This window comes from Mus pahari, chromosome 10, assembly GCF_900095145.1.
Source record: "Mus pahari chromosome 10, PAHARI_EIJ_v1.1, whole genome shotgun sequence".
Taxonomy (NCBI): Eukaryota; Metazoa; Chordata; class Mammalia; order Rodentia; family Muridae; genus Mus; species Mus pahari.
The window spans coordinates 57,216,829-57,223,768 of record NC_034599.1 but is presented as its reverse complement, the minus strand read 5'-3'; the positions used below and the strand labels follow the sequence as shown (position 1 = coordinate 57,223,768).

General features: G+C 45.7%; 1 pseudogene; it reads left to right on the top strand.

The window, feature by feature from the left end:
• The first annotated feature begins 1,528 nt into the window (after window positions 1–1,528).
• On the top strand, window positions 1,529–5,866 carry LOC115064827 (annotated as a pseudogene).
• Window positions 5,867–6,940: the final 1,074 nt, after the last annotated feature.

Sequence of the window (6,940 nt, the reverse complement as noted above, 5' to 3'; positions counted from 1 at the left end):
CTAGAAACGTATAAAGTTATTCAGCCCACTTGGCAGAGCGCTTGCCTGGCATAAATGAAGCTCTGGAATTTTATCCCCAGCATAGCATAAACTGGGTGTGGTTTTCCATATCTGAAATACCAACTTTTCAGAGACAGAGGGACCTGAAGACAGAGGGATCTAAAGTTCAAGGTCATCTGTGACTCCAAACCAAGTATCCGGAGATGCTTGAGAAAGAAGAAAGTTACTTCTCATAGTTCTGGATATCCAAGGTCAAGGTCCTGGCAGATTCCATGTGTGCTGAGGGCCTGTTTTCTGGCTCATAGCAACTTCTTGCTGTACCTCATCCTGGTAAAGAATGAAGAGAATTCTCTCAGACCTTAGTTAGAAGGACACCAATCTTCCTCATGTGGGCCTTACCCCTATGTTACCTTCCCTGCTAAAGGTCTGCCACAGTTAGGAAGCTGAGAGAGATGAACACAGGTCCTCCACTCATTCCCTCCCTTTTTATTCAGTCTGGGCCCCCAAACAAGGTATAGTCTCCCTCCTGAGTTACACCTCTCTGGAAACAACCTCCTGAACACACTCAGAGGTGTGTCTCCCAGATCCAGTCAGTTGACTGGGAAGGTGAGATCACAAGGACCTTCTGAAGTGGTTTCGGTCACTGACTCTGCATTTCCTTGTTTGCCTACATTCTTTCTAGGGTTTCTCTTTCTTTCTTTCTTTCTTTCTTTCTTTCTTTCTTTCTTTCTTTCTTTCTTTCTTTCTTTCTTTCTTTCTTTCTTTCTTCTTCTTCTTCTTCTTCTTCTTCTTCTTCTTCTTCTTCTTCTTCTTCTTCTTCTTCCTTCTTCTTCTTTCTTTCTTCCTTTCTTTTTTGAGACAAGGTTTCTCTGTGTAAACTCTTTCTGTAGACCTGGCTGCCCTTGAACTCAAGAGATCTGCCTGCCCTTGCAGAGACTAAAGGCATGTGCTGCCGTCACCATCACCTGGACAGAGATCTTAAATAATCCAAACCACCGATAAGAAAAAGAAAGTCACCTTTAATCCCAGCACTTGGGAGGCAGAGGCAGCTGAATCTCTGCATTGGTCTATAAAATGAGTTCCAGAACAGCCAAGACTAAACAGAAAAACCCTGTCTTGAAAAAACAAAAACAAAAAGAATTCTGGGGTCGTTCTGAGTGGACAGACACTTTGTATTCCAACATGACCTGAAGGAGAAAGGCTGTGACTGACACCCTGGAAGCCATCGGCTATATTTATATATTTTCCCAACATGCCACTGGGCACAATGGATTTTCCAATTATGTTTGTACTATTGATCCTTATTTTACTTGTGATGTGACCCATCCATTGAAATTTGTCATGATTTGATTTATATCTTGCATACAATACATTTATAGAAATATTATACAAGCAGCAGAGTGTGGTGGCATACACCTTTAATCCCATCAGAGGCATCAGCAGGAGTTGGGCACCTCTATCAGTTAGAGCCCAGCCTGGACTACATAGACAGCCTAGGCTATATAGAAAGACCCTATCTCTAACAAACATGTCACAAAAGGTGAGTTGGAAGACACATTTTGCAAATGACTATTTCAGGTCTACAGATGTGTGTCATGGTTGGCACAGAGACATCATACGCTTGTAGGCTTATATTTTTCACAACCTACTTTAATAAGGGTTCAACCTCCCCTCTAGCCCACCACCCACCAGAGGTAGTGGAAAAGAAAGGTTATTAGGATAGGGGGGGAAGTGGACCTGTTTAGAAATAGTTCGTTAGGGTTCCAATCTTCCTTGTTCTCAGTCCACTAGCAAACAGCATACTCGAATCCGGTTCAATCCAGAAGAAAGCTTGAGGCTAAACAATTGGTGGGAGTTCGCAGAAGCCGCAGGAAGCTACAGGAACCTCACGAGTTCTTTGGTGAGTTTCTCTCTATAAAGTCACCACAAGCGAAGCTCTGAAACGCAGCACAGGGCGAATCGATACATGCGCGTCGTCAGCGAAGACTAGCCGGGAGGAGCAATGGGAACGGGAGCTCGAGCTCCCATTTATGTTCTATCTAAGCACCAGGCATCCTTTCATCTGTGTCGGCTTCAGCAAAACTTCTTTCACCTGTCTGCCCCAGCACAGCCTCATTATAACCCGAGTCTCTAAAGAAACCAGACGTTCCTACTTTATCACACCCAGCCCCCCAGGCTCAGGTGTGGTCTTTGGCTCTCAGTTCGTCCTTGTTTCGGCAGCAGTATTTTGGGAAGTGCTAGAAACTTTATTTGGTGAGACTTAGTTGGAGGAAGTGGGCTAAAGGGAAGGAAGGTGTCCTTGTCCTTGCCCTGGCCCTGGCCCTGGCCCCTTCCTATCTAAGCCCAAGGAGCAGGAAGCTTGGCCCGCCCCCACCCCCACCATGGAGCTCTCTCTGCCTTATGCCTTACTACAGGCCCATGGTGAATGTGACTGTGGCCTGAGACCTCTGAAACCATGAGCCCAAATGAATCTTTCTTTCTTCTTGCCATCACTTGTCACTGTGAGGAAAAGTGACTGACAGTGTGCACCGTGGGTTACCCTATTCCAATCTGTATCCCTTATTGGTCTTTGGTCTATTGCTCTGTTAACTAGAGGGGAATCATTAAAATCTCCCATCGTAATTAGGGGTCCATCTCTGCAGTTCTGTCTACTCCTGCTACAGACGCGGTGAGAGCATCCTGTTTTCCTAGCCTGCCACTGCAGACAACTGGAGCCCATTATAGATACAGACAAGGCGCCTGCAGCCCAGATTCCACCAAGTTCTCAGGTCTTCCTGATAATCTGCCTCTTCCTGTTCATTTTTTTTCTAAAAAAAAAAAAAGATTCATTTGTTTATTTATATGAGTACACTGTAGCTGTCTTCAGACACACCAGAAGAGGGCATCAGATGGTTGTGAGCCACCATGTGGTTGCTAGGAATTGACCTCTGGAAGAGCAGTCAGTGCTCTTAACCACCTCCAGCCATTCTATTCATTTTTTTAAAAGGCCCCTTCTGGAGAGATGACTTGGTGTCTGTCATTTGATTTCCATGACAATGCATCCTATAGATGGTCACTGCAGCCTCTGGAAGATCATCACGCATGTCTAAATGTATACAGTCGATAGTGGTGTGGCTGGGAGCCCATCCCAACAGTGTCTGACCTGGCTATACTTTATCTGCGGCCTCAAAATTACACATGCCCCCAGGCTGTGATGGAGAATCGCTAAGGCGAAGCTGTCTCTGCAGAGGTAGACTGATAAAAACCTCAGTGCCTAGGAGTTTGGAATGTTGTCGCTCCAGAGCCCAATTATAATTTATCTTGGGCTATTGTTAGCCCACTAAGGAGCCAATCTTTGTTTTGCTCCCAAGCTCTGCATCAGAAGGAACACTGTGGTTACTGATAAAACCGCTTGGAATGTAGTTAATTAGCAAAAGCCTAATTTTCGGTCAACCAAAGCTGAGTCGTTAGCTAACATCCAGGGTGTACAGCTGAGGTCTGTCTACTAACTGCCCACTGAGTATTTGCATACGCTTGAAACGTGCCTTGTTTTATGGGTTTCTTGTTCTGTTTCTATAAGATTTCATGAAACTTCATCCACATTGGAAAGTGAAAATTTGGGATAACCTAAATCTATTTGGACCACAGTCACTCATATTTAACTCCAGAATAAATCTCCCTTTTCCTTCTGAAATGAGAGCTGTGTTTGTTTGTTGTTTGTTTGTTTTGCATCAAGACCAATAGTTAGACTTGTCTGAGCTCCAGCTCCCTCATCTGTTGCTAGGTGATAGCTGTTTCACTGGGAGATAGCTTTGGGTTCTGGATCGCAATACCCCAAAGCTTGTGTTTATAGGTGCTGAGTACTTCGAACTAAAGCCACTGGAAAGCCCCAGACACAGCCTCCAAGTAAAGGCTGCTCTGACTGTCTCCCATCCTCCTGCTAAAAGTGGATGGCAGAAACAAGAAGTTACAGGAACTGCAAACCAAGCCTTAAAACCCATTCCTTCTCCTTCGAGGACCCTCATTTCAGAGGGTTCCAACCTTGCCCCAACCCCAGGCAGAGCCAATCTGAACAGACAGGCTGGGTCCCTGTATGAGTGTTAAGCTGGTCCTGTTGTCTGATCACATTTCCACAGGTACCTTGCTGAACCTAGATGAAGAGGGAATTTCCCCTAAATTTTTGGGTCTTCATTTCTGAAGGCTCCTTGTGATTTCTATTGGATTCTGTGACATTGATTTGCTAAGCTTCGGTTTTGTTATCTTTTTTTTTTTTTTTTTATTTCCATTTTTGTGATTGGATCCTTCTATGTCTTGTGGGCTGGCTTAGAATTTCCTATGCAGCCTTTGCTGGCTTCAAACTAAAGCCCTGTCTTACCCTCACTGTGCAGAGATGACACCCGAGAGCTGTTAAGTTCAGCCTACCTTGTTACTAAAGAGGAAAATCATGAGAATGTAAGGGCAGAGGGCTTAGCAAAAGTTTGCGTCTTCCTGCACCTTCCTTAGGCCAGTAAAGTTGACTACTAATGTTGACCTGTGTCCTTGGGAACAGATCTACATTCCAGGTAACAGCAGAGTGGTGATCTCCCTTGCATTTTAAACTGGGCGAGCTGGGCCGAGGATGGGCATTGTCTTGGCATAGTTGAGAAGAAAGGCAGTCACAATCTCCCATATCCGCCCTATGACAGCAGGTGGCCCTGCCTGCTTTGTTCCCTCCTAGCTGAGCCTTCCTCAAGTCCAAGCTGAATAACCCATCTCAGCATCTTTCCATCAGGAGGGATTAAAAGCTCATGTACAGTCTGCTGGTGTGCCCTACGCCTTTAGTTCCAGCAATCATAGCAGAGGCTGGCAGTATTCTATGAGGCTAACCCGGCCTTCAAAATGAGTTCTAGGTCAGCCAAGATCCTGTCTCAAAAAACAAACAAACAAACAAACAAAAAACCAAACCAAACCAAACCAACCCTCAATCAACTAAAACAACCAACCAACCTACCAAACAAACAAACAAACAAACAACCCCATCCTCGCCTCGCTACAAAAGGTGAGCTTTACTGAGTCAGCAGAGAGGTGGTTCCCAGATACTCCGGACAGAAGCTGACCCCTGTTGGAGGATTCAGACTGTTCTTCATTTCCTACTCAGAGTTACCACGATCTCTGATGCAGTAGCTATTCAGGTGCGTGTCCTTCAAATATAGCACATGGAAGAAAAACAGAACACTGTCCCTGAAGATAGGAAAGCAGGACTGAAAATCTATCTGCAAGTGGACTTGAGCCTCTTCCTGACCTGCTTGTGTTGTTTGGTGCCCCCTAGTGGGCTGTGGTAAGCCTGCATTGAAAATCAGCCTGGCGCCTTAGACTCTGAGGGCCCCAGATTCTCTCAGAGGGACTAGGACAGGGGAAGACACAACACAGGATGTCTGTTAGCATTGTTTAAGAAAAAGAAAACACAGCCGAAGAGCCCCTCGCGGAAACACCATGGAAACACCACCTCACAACCCTTTTCTGCAAAACCTACCATGGAGGCCACCAAACCACATGCCTTGCTTTGGGTGGCTGCACCAACTGGCCTTTCTACCACATTGTGGCTGTTCACAACAGGTGTCCCGGGGATGGCCGCTTCGGGGGAGCCATTGGCCTCCTAAGATCCACTGCTCGACAACAACGGAGAAGCACTTCTTACCCTCATCCTGGACTGGTTCTGGCATTGGATTGGCTGTGGGTCTTACCTGTCTAAGCCTGTGGAGAATCTTCGGGGTCTTTCTGGCTTTTTCCCCCTTACATCGGACGATGTTCACTGATGCTGAGAGACCACAGAGGAAGAGAGCATTCGAAGTCCTCTTAGCATCTCAAGAAAGCAGAATTAGAGTCCAAAGAGTCAGAAGCAAGCTGACTTCAGTGAGTACAGCAGTGGCTATGGCAAGGGCCTGTAAAACGTGTACATAGAGTTTTGTGTTGGGTTTGAAGATCAATGAATGGAGGTTTGTTTTTTTTTTTTTGGTTTGTTTGTTTTTTTAAAGAAAGAAAAGAAAAGAAAAGAAAAGAGATGGGGAGAATAAAAGGGAGACAAGAAAAAGGAGCTATAGAGGCCGTCTTAGTGGGCAGCTAAGGCTGAGAGGCACAGTTGAGGGGATTTCCTTCAGAATTTGCTGGGTGTGATAGCACAGGCTGTGACCTGGGAAGTGGAGATGGAGGGTCAGGAGGTCAAGGGCACACAAGGCTCTGTGTGAGTTAGAGAACTGCCTGGATCACATGCAATTCTGTCTTCAAAAATGATTACTAATGAACGGATCCTCCTCGCTAGACTCTCTTCATAAACATCTATAAAGCTTCTAGAAACCAAGCGCTGGGACAGGAGGTGACAAGAAGACCCAGTCCCCTATGTCCCCTATCCTCAGGTGGACTATGAGTGCCAATAAAATGAACACATTTGGAGGTTCACTAGGAGTTCACTTAAAAAAAAAAAAAAAAAGATTTGTTTAGTATTATATGTAAGTACACTGTGGCTGTCTTTAGACACACCAGAAGAGGGCGTCAGATCTCATTACAGATGGTTGTAAGCCATCATGTGGTTGCTGGGATTTGAACTCTGGACCTTTGGAAGAGCAGTCAGTGCTCTTAACTGCTGAGCCATCTTACCAGCCCAGGAGTTCACTTTTTAAAAGCGTTAACATCTATCACCTATCTGTCTCATCTGTGTATGTGAAAGTCAGCTCTCTCCTTCCACCATGTGGGTTCCAGGGACTGAACTCAGGTCCTCAGGCTCCGTGCCAAGCACCTTCCTGGCTAAGCCACTGACCCATCTCAGAGTTCAGCTTTACAATGAGATTGGAAGGGTGAGTTGTGTTCGCTAAGACTGGGTTGGTATTCTATAACAGCTGACTAATTGCTCCAGTCACTGTTGCCTTTGGGGAAGATGACCACGGAGTTGGAGGCAGGCTGTTCTGATGGGACTCTTGTGTCCTGC